Raw genomic sequence first — 10,537 nt, forward strand, 5'->3', positions numbered from 1 at the left:
CTCATTGTTTCCTCTATCACCTTAGCTTTCTTTGCATCCTTCTAGGCCATATTCAATTCTAACATAAGATTGAAATTATGAAAAGTTAGATATTGTAGAAGAAGACGATAAGGGTAACATATCAATACACTTGTATAAATATTTTCTACTTCTTTCTTTAAAAGAAACTATTAAATTATTATTTTAGACAATATACACGCATGGCTCATTAGCTCAGTTGGTTAGAGCGTCGTGCTAATAACGCTAAGGTCTCAGGTTTGAGACCTGCATGGGCCATTGATTGTTTTATTTTTGGTTAAATCTAAAATCATTTGAGAAACATACCTAGTAGCTTAATTTCTATAATATTTTTTATTTCTCCTTGTTCAAATATATCATATAAATTACTTTACAAAAAGAAGTATATGATAGAAAAATGTTCACACGCAATCGTTGTGCTGATGGTTGTCTTTGAAGGCATGCATCGCCTTGTAAAATATTTCTCATGGTTAAACCCTGGAAAATTAAGGTTTCTCTTTATTTTTCCATATATAAACCGCGGCTAACCTAAATAGGACTTCTAAAAATTTAACACAGTCATGATTATGCTTATAGGTATCTAAAAACTAATTCCATCATATGAATATTCTTAAATTTCATTTCCTTTTGTTGGTTTATATGGTCACAATTGATACACCATGACCGAGCAACCCTATATTTAATTCAGAAAAGATTTAAGAAGAACAATTATTGCTAGCTCAAGAAAGAAGTACCTATACGAAGGATGTGATAATTTGTTATGTACACTAGGAAATACATACTCCCTCCGACCTTATTTCTCAGAAAAAAAATCTTCTAATATGTTTAGTCTTAAATATAAGTCAGTGACAAAGAAAATCTAGGCACGTTTAAATCTTTTAATAAAAAAAATTAATCTTGCACTAGTTACTTAATACTACCTCTTTTTTTTATTAGAAGTCGTTTTAACATTTTCGTTTATATTAAAAAAATGTAATCGTTGTTGTATGATAAAGAGAAATTATGAAATATTATAAAATTATCTTTTATCAATGGTATTATAAAGATAAACTTAAAGAAAGGGAAGAAGAGAGATAATAAATTCTCAAGCGTATAATAAGAAAAATAATATTAATGATTTCTTGGTATTATGAAATGACTTATAATTTGGTACATTTATTTTCTCAAAGCGACTTATAATAAAAAAAATAGAGGGAGTATTGTTAGGGGATGACAGTTTAATTAAGGGCAAATTAGTAATTAAGTTTATTCTTGTTAGTGGAATCAAGAAAATTAAATATATTAACTACCATTCTTAATAAACGTGAAAGTTGTATTTTCTTTGTTTATAATTATGGCCGAAGTACTATTTGATTAGGATGAACAATGTTATTATGATATAATAATTAGCGGTCGTACATGAAAGAAGGTCTTTATAGGCTATCACATGGCCAACCAAGAACATGATTTGATCAACCCTTCAAAAAAGTCAATGACTAGAAAATGGTCATTTGAATATGTTTTTATTATCATTTCCTCAAGAGAATGACATAATAAAATGAATTGTATAATTAGTGTTTCTTATGTTATGTCTTCATCAGATTCATTCATTAATATGATGACCCTTCTTATCCGTCTCATTGAACTTTACAAAAGGTAATGTGTCATACCCCGATTTTGGTCCTGAATTTTTTTTTTTTTTGCACTTGGCCTAAAGTTCATTTGCATACATTCATGACCAAAGGCAACCGACCATTCCCAAATCCATATTTTTGTTACACATTGGTCATTGTCTAGGCCTTTTTGATCATGGTGTTTTTGATTATAAAATGGATTTTAATTATTTGACTTTTTTTTAATTTAATTTTCAATTTGATTTTAATTTCGAATTAAGTTTAATTCCAAAGCTCAATTTAATCTTAATTGTTTATTTTACTAATGATTCAAACTCTAATTGATTTTAATTTTCAAATAAATGTTAGAATTGATATCAAAGTAATTTTAACAAATTATGGATTAATTTGATTTTAATTTGGTTTTACTAATTTTTTATTATTTAAATTGATATTTAAATTAGTCTTGGATTATTTCTAAAAATCCATTTTATAACCAAACATGATCCATTTTCCATTCATAGTTCATCTCAAATCAAAATAGCACATACACACATTTCATAACATTTAGCTTTCAAACAGTTCCAAACTCATTTTCATACATACATTTTCATGTCCAATTACATTCAATTACCATTGCATATCCATTTCCATTTCCAAATTCATTGCTAAAATCCATATCCATTTCCACAAGCTAGAAAGTCATGCTCCAAATTACAACATTTTCTCACAAGTACATCATATTACATAAATCCTACAAGTACAATCCTAATGAACAATGAACAAATGAGAAATATATTGTTCATAATATGTGTTAGGAGAAGAGACTTCATAAATTTTATTTACAAGTGAGTGTTCCATGACAGCAACTTGTTTGACATAGTAACCGTTAGTTGCGGTAACTGCACAAACCTATGGTCTGTCAACATGGCTGCAGCGTTTCAGTCACTTTCATGGCAAGATATTCAGGCGCCTAGCCACTGCATGAATCCAGAGTACAGGATCCGAACCACCGGCAGCCTTTCCAAATGCAACAACAGGATTGCAATGCGCCACCACACCTAACAGGAACAGAAACAAAGATGAATAATAATTGACGGCATTAAAGAACTATGCAAAAGCAGCAAAAGCAATTCTGTTACCGCAAGGAACATCTTCAACAGTCCACTGCATAACATTGCATTGTCCATTTGCCCAAGTGCAAGCTCAATTGATGGATTGGGTCAGAATGATCAGGAGAATCAGTCAATCAAGCAAGTGAGTGCCATTTTCATTGGGACAAGGCCCTAGGGTTGATTTATCAAGCTCATATGGTCCAAGGATCATTTTGAGGTGGTTTGGCCAAAGGTTGGATGCTCAGAAGTCACCAGTCATTGTTCAGTCAACCAGAAACCCTAGAAAGTCAACTGTGGTCAATTGTGCCTGATTTTATGGATTGGAAGGTGGGAAATGGTTTGAAAGGCCTCATTCATGTCCATATGAGTCTCATTTGACATATCAAAGACCAAGGTTGAAGATTTGGAGGTCAGACAGAAAGTTTCCAAAAATAGCAGGTGACCTGTAATTTCAGCTGCCCAAAATGGAAACTTTTTCCCCTCAAAATAACTTCATCATACAAGCTTCAAATGGAATTTTGTCCAACATGAAAGTTGAAGATCTTGATCTCACCTTTCCAAAAAGTCCAAGAACTTGAAAATCCAATGCATGGTTGGAAAATTAGGGCTCAGTGAATTTCAGAAATGACCCATAATCAGGAGGCCATAAGTTCCACATGGTTTGTCCAAATTGCAAGTTCTTTATATGCATAAACTCCATTTAATATGTACTTTCATGGTGCATAATTGGATTTCTTTAAAAAAGCTCCATGCAAAAGGTCATTTTTGAGGTGAACTAATTAATAGTGAGGGGCAAAATGGTCCAAAATGCAAAGTATGGAGAATTTGAAGATGAGACCAATTCTATCAGCTTCCAAATGATATTTGCAACTTGTTCAAAGTGAGAAATTGCTGCTACAATGCTTCTAACCATTCCAAGGGCATAAGAGCCAAAATGCACATAAACTCACATTTGCTAATCACCATTTTTCCCTAATCATGATTTATTGGTGGATTAAGAGCTTGGTATATATACTTAATCTCTAACAGAAACTGCACTCACTAATCATTTTTCACAAATTCAACAGAAATCCACAAAGCAAATTCTCTCATTTCTCTCATTTTGGCTCCAATTTTACACAACACACTTTTGATTCCTTCATCAAGATTCCATCAATTTTGTGCGAATTTTCTGTTGATTTCTAACTTGCAGTCGGTAATTCGTGTTGATCCATGCACCTTCGAGCTACAAGAACATCACTACACGCCTTCTTGATCATCACACTCGATCTGTTTCGCTGAATCGAAGCTCAATTCATCGCGATTCCGCACTGCTAGCTTCAAAAGGTTGGATTTCGAAACCGTCGATTAGTGCAATTAGCATAGGGATTTGATCGTGTCTTAGATGTAGAGTACAATAGAGTTCGAATCCTGCATTATTATTGAGTATTCATGGAGAAATTCGAATTTGAACATTTAGATGTAAAGCATTTCTTGGTTGAATCTCCCTGTATGTTATATTCTGGTCGAAGCCATGATGATTTTCGTTATGTACATTGCGAGACGATTCCATCCGTATATCGCATGTCCGTTTTCGTGCAAAATTGCTCAAGGCGATGATGAACAGTAGGGTTGATGATGAAGAACAGCGATGAAGCTTGAAGAACTTCTGCAGAAATTGCGTTTGATCTTGAACGCTCGGCTCCGTTTCAAAATTTGTGTTTTCGCCGGTCTCGTCCACTAGAATGCTGCCACGTCAGTTTAGTGATACTCAGCGTTTTAGGCCAGGAAGCGCTTATTACAAATTTGCCATTCTTGTTCATAATTAGTTAATTAATCCAAGTAACACCTAAATAATTATTTAAATAATTATTTCAAAACTTCTAAAAATCATAAAATGATCAATATTAATCCAATTAATTCGAGACTTTTTCTGTTAATCTCCATTTTTAATCTACTTTTTTTTAGATACAAAAATTAAAATTGTGCTTGGTAGAAAAATTAATTGCTATAGGGATGTTCATCATGTGTGCTATTTTGACATGTTTTGCTATTTTAATTATAAAATCACCATGCCTAATCCAAATGAATTGAAATTTTAGAATATGATTCTTGACACTCTCCTGGAATTTTTGACATATGATTTGCAATTTTTGAACCTCTGGTTTTTTAGATATGATTTAATTAACTTGAGTGTGATAACATGTGCCACAATATGATATGCTGAGATTACGAATTATTTTTCCATGCTTCCCTTTGGCCTATGGCCTTGATTTTTTGCATGAGACACCTTTGACATGTTAACCTTCAATGTGAATTTTTGTGGATTTTAATAATCCATTTTCTAATTAATTTGGAATTTTGTCTGCTGCTTAGCATCTTTAGAGTTTTGCTTGTGTAACATTTTTTCCTATGTTGCCATATCTTCATCCCTAACCCTATGAACATGAAATTTGGTGAAGTAGTTCCTGACATGTGTAGCTTTCATTTGGCTTTGGTCCTACTCATTTCCCATTTAATATCACTGTTTACCATTTGATTGAAGTTGGTGTACATTTTGTGACTTCATTTGGTTGTGTTTTTGCATGCTTTGACATGTTGAATTATTTCCCATAGTTCCTTTTATCCAAATGGCATGAAAATTGACATGTAGCTTGTTGAATGTCCTCTGTTTAGGATATAATTTTTGTGGATTTTTCTATACTGTTTTGATATTTTTTTGGATGTAACCATTCTGGTTGTCTATATGTGATTCAACATTGCTTACTTTGCCTTAGATTGTACATAAAATGAAATTGGTGTATGGTTTAGACATGAGACCAATTGGGATACCTTTGTAATTGAAATATCTTGGTTTTGATCATGATTTGCTTGCTGTTTTAGGATTTTTCCATCCTTTGGACCCTAGGCTTGGCCTAGTGGTCTCGTTACTTATGTTTGAGCTTGACTTTGACTTTTCAGGTTAAAAAGCTAATGCCTTAAGGAGGTTGATGCATAATTGAGTTGAAATCATTTGACCAATTGTTTGTTTTGTAGGACTTGGTTCACATGGACTTGGTGCTATGCACCTCATTGTTTGATTGTTGATTGATTCTTATTGTTGTTGTCTTGTTTATGTTGGGATGCTAATTCTGTTTGACCGTTTCCAGGTACCCCTAGTTGCTCAGTTCTCTTAAGAACTTGCATTGCTTTGCTTATAAGCAATTAGCATTGAGGTATTGCACTTTCTTCTTCATGTAGTCTGGAGACCCGGCTGTTATTTGGCCGGGCAAACTGTCTGAAGTCCTCCTTAAGAGGCAATGATTGTGGTTGTTTATTTTTCGTGCCAAGCAGGTGAAAGTCCTTTAAATAAGGCAATTGGTGGAAGGTAGGGATAAGAAATCTATCCCCCACTATTCTGTGAGTCTTCTCCTTGCTCCCATTACATGGTTGTAGCATTGAGATCCAAGCCCAAGATCTTGTGCAGTGCACATTGTGTCAGAGTCTCTGAGTATAGAAGGGTTCCCCCATTCTGGACCCATGCTCATTTGTCAGAAGCTCTCCCTGATTAGGGATAAGAGCTGTGAGGTCTGATCCTCACTTCACCTTTCATCAGCTTCACCTTAGCCCCTCAATGGCAAGGTTAAGAGCTAACCTGACCCCGATACAGAGGCTTGTTTGTTGAGGTTGATATGACCCCTCGACTAAAGCCTAGCCCTGATGTTTGAGCCCCTTGTTGGTGTGTTTATTTCATGCTGTATATGTTTGTGTGGTGTGATTGTATCCCCTAGGTTTGCTAGACTCCGCGTAGTCTCGTTTGCATGTCAATTAAGGTAGCACGGTTCCTTCGTATAGGACTTCCTTTCTTGCTTGAGCTTTCTTAAAACACAAACAAACACCATCCCCTCTTAAGGATACGTTAACTCCTTCTACTACAGATGAGTAAGTCTCCAAAGGTCGAGCATCAGGTAGATTGCGTAGTGACGTTGTCCACTTAAAAAACACAAACCAACAGGAATAGTTTAGCCGAACTACGGCAACTCTGATTCTCATGTCCAGATGAGATACGTAGGCACGAGATGCGATGTCTTGTCGAGTTTGACTAACCACTAACACTAATGCTTTTCTCTCGCCCTCGTTGCGATTGAGACCTCCCTTTTCTCTTGCCCTAGTTGCAATCGAGACCTTTCTTCTGCCTGTGTCTTCGTTTTATGTTGTTGTGTGCTTGGAAGCTGATGTAAGTCCATCGAGTGGCATTCGGGTTCCAGTGTGCGTGTGTTTTGGTTCGGATGCTGATGTAAGCCCAGTGATTGGCATTCAGGCTCCATGTTAGCCTTCTTGAGTGCGTTTTGGTTCGGATGCTGATGTAAGCCCAGTGATTGGCATTCAGGCTCCACGTTTGCCTTTGCCTGTATTTATTTGTGTGCGTGTTAGCCGAGCTACGAATGCTCTGATTCTCCTTCGTCCAAAGGAGATACGTATGCATAGGATGCAACATCCTAGCGAGCATGTGTCGTTTCCCCTGTCCGAACTACTTAGACTCTGATGTCTATGCTTGATAGACTAAGTAGGCCCAGGATACGATATCCTGCCGAGTCAGTCCTGTCTGTTTTCTTGTGTCTCTTTCAGCCTGTGTAGATGATTGTGAGCAGCGTTTTTAGCAACCATTTCCCTTCCTATCGTGCGTGGATCCCGTCGAGTACGACGGATGCGTAGGGGTGCTAATACCTTCCCTTCGCATAACCGACTCCCGATCCCATTCTTTTTGGTCGCGAGACCATGCTTTTTCCCAGGTTTACTCTGAGCGTTTCCTTTCCCTCTTTTGGGATAAATAACGCACGGTGGCGGCTCTGTTGTTCTTGTTTTCCCGCCGGTTTTTTCGCGTAATGCGACAGCTGGCGACTCTGCTGGGGAAAACAAGTTGACCTGTGCTGGTCCATCTTCCCTAAGCGAGTCTCTCCTAGCGCTCTCTAGGTTGGGGCTTTGGTTGCTATTTGCTGTTATTTATTGCATTCATTTCATTTATTGTTTGCATTTATTGTTTGCATTTATGTTTGCATGCATCATACTATCATTGAGCTGTTCTCTGTGCAGGTGGTTCCTCTGTTCGGGGTGGGTGTTCTGAGTGGGGCTAAAACCCAGGCCCGAGTATACACCTAGGATTAGTGTGGTCTCATGTTGCCTCCTTCATGTTAGGTCAATATGTGCCTGGCAGCATGATGTACCACAAGCCGGACGAGGTTCATTTGATAGTGCTTGCCTCTGTGGATATTCCACTTTGGTTGAGTTACGTCTTTTGAGCTGTTGACTCTGGTGACCGATCATTTCCCGGATCTTTGGTTTAGACGATCTTAAGGGAGCTACAATGGCACACCCGAAAGGGCAAACCCATTGAGTATCTCCGCCCGATTGTCGAGACTATTATCCGCCTTAGGATAACCTGATTAGAATTCACCTGTGAGGGGAAGGTGATTCATACAGATGCATGTTCTGATGGTGACTTTTGGTTTCGTTGATCAGAGTCATATTTATAAGTCGGATTTATGGATCGTTATTTCTGGACGCCGGAGGTTTGACCCCGGCATTGATCAGAGGGTTCCGTTTATTTTGGATCCCTGGGCTGAATTTAAGGTTGCTCCGTTGGTGACTCGGTTCCTCAGATTGGGTTCAGATGACAGTTGACCAGTTGACTTTGGGGTTTCAGATGGTTGTGATCAGAGTTCGAGCCGAAGCTTCGATCCTGTGTCCAGATATGCACAGCTTGCCAGTCGTGTCTGCATCATGTGCATCATAGCATGTTTATTTTTCAAAAGAAACGCAATCAACAAAAAAAAAAGAATCAATAAAAAAAATGAAAAAAAAAAGAAAAAAAATGATCTCTGCATGCATATCATTTCTCAGGTACATTCCAGAGTCTGTTCACTGATAGATCCAGGTGCTCATTTACAGATGAAATTGTTGGTTTCACTCGGTACTCAGTGCTCTTGTATACTGTGCCGTTGCTGCAGATTGCTTTTTTTTTTTTCGAAGATGAATCAGGCTCTTTGAAGGCCTGAGAAATGATCATTATCATGTGCATCATATGCATTAGCATCATAATCATAACATGTTGCATAACAGGTGTTCTGGTTCGGACTTCTCACTCTGGCTCCTGTCTGAGACAGGATTGTTGATCATCGTCCGCACCGCAACCAGATCGAGTCATCAGAGGAGTATGGATCAGGTTCAGACTGAACTAGCTGAGATGAGGGCGGACATGGCCCAGTTCATGACCATGATGCAAGGGGTCGTTCAGGGGCAAGAGGAGCTGCGAGCCTTAGCCCAGAGACAGGAAGCCATGATTCTGCCACCCAGTCGTGCTTCACCAGAGGGGGTCCCCGTTAATGATCAAATTGCTGCTGTCACTATTCCCGTCAACAACTACGACGTGGATGATGATTTGAGGGGTATCATAATCAATGGACAGCCTCTTGCTACAAAAACCGTTAATGTCAGAGCAACCCGTACTCCGGTTCGCCATCGTGGCTCTTCAAGTTCGTTGAATTCTAAGAAGCCATTCTCTGGGGCACCCAAAAGGGGAGAGAGTGAAACAAATGTTGTGCACCGGCGAGGGAGTGCGAACAGAGGACAATATCGTCAAGCTGCCGCTGTGACTATTCCAGCAACCCAACAGCAACAGGGAAGGCCAACTCAGCGGTATCAACATCAGCAACATCGTCCGCAACAGCAGGCTTACCAGCCTCCCTATGATAATCAAGCCGGTACAAGTAATGAGAGGAAGAGGGTCATTTTTGATCCGATCCCTATGTCTTACGCAGAGCTGTATCCCTCGTTGATAGAGCGGAACTTGATTACTCCCAGAGACCCGCCGGCTATACCCGTCAACCCTCGGTGGTGGTATAGGCCTGAGCAGCATTGTGTGTATCATTCGGGTGCTCCTGGTCATGATGTGGATAGTTGCTTTCAGTTGAAAATGAAGGTTCAAGACCTCGTGCAGTCGGGTATTCTGAACTTTGAAGACTCGGGTCCCCGTGTTAATCAAGCTTGAAGATAACAAGTCGCGGGCTGGCGTTGGTTTTTCTCCTGAGGTCTTCAACAAAGAGGGTTGATCAAAAGCAGAAGCTACTAATGCAAGAGATTCTGATAGTTGTTATCCCTGGTGGGATCTATCACAATTGGGTCACTGTGGGCGTTCCTACAGTTGTTCATAAGTCAGAGTAATAATCACTTTGTTTAAAAACCCTTCTCCCATGCCAAAAGGAGAAGTGATGACATTGTTGGCAACATTTTGTGCAATGATATTTTCATTCAAGTAAATGCATGTTAAACATTTGTTTTTCCAATTGTTTTCCCTTTTCGCTTTTTGCATGAAATTGGTGATCACAAAAAACCCTAAAAACAGGAATAAAAGCAATCTTTTCATCTGCATAACGATTGTCTTGTTTGTTTTCCAAAAAGTTTTTCATATCGAAATCATTATGCAGGTTGTTTCTCAAACCCATTGAACATAATGATCGGACGTCATCTCCCAATTTTGAATTCCCTGTATTCGAAGTAGAAGAAGATGATGTTGAAGGGATTCCTGACGAGATTTCCCGACTTCTTGAGCAAGAAAAGAAGATCACTCAGCTGCATCTCGAGAATCAGCAGAACAGCCAACTGGGGCAAAAAAAAAATCAATCAAAAAAAAAAAAAAAAAAAAAAAAACAATAAAAACAAGAAAACAGAAAATTTCCCAGCAGTGTGCAAATTTCTACGGTTCTTGGTATTCAATCCCTGTTTACCCTGAAAGTCTGACAGCCGTTGCTCTCATCCGTTCGGGTTCCCAGTTGATTGAATAGGGGCAGTTGTAGC

At 38.3% G+C, this 10,537-nt stretch overlaps 1 non-coding gene across 1 annotated transcript; it reads left to right on the forward strand.

Moving 5' to 3' along the window:
* The first annotated feature begins 202 nt into the window (after positions 1-202).
* TRNAI-AAU (transfer RNA isoleucine (anticodon AAU)) lies at positions 203-276 on the forward strand. Its single transcript has one exon. It is a non-coding gene; the product is annotated as a tRNA-Ile (tRNA).
* Positions 277-10,537: the final 10,261 nt, after the last annotated feature.

Source organism: Lathyrus oleraceus, chromosome 2 (genome assembly GCF_024323335.1).
Source record: "Lathyrus oleraceus cultivar Zhongwan6 chromosome 2, CAAS_Psat_ZW6_1.0, whole genome shotgun sequence".
In the NCBI taxonomy this organism is placed as follows: domain Eukaryota; kingdom Viridiplantae; phylum Streptophyta; class Magnoliopsida; order Fabales; family Fabaceae; genus Lathyrus; species Lathyrus oleraceus.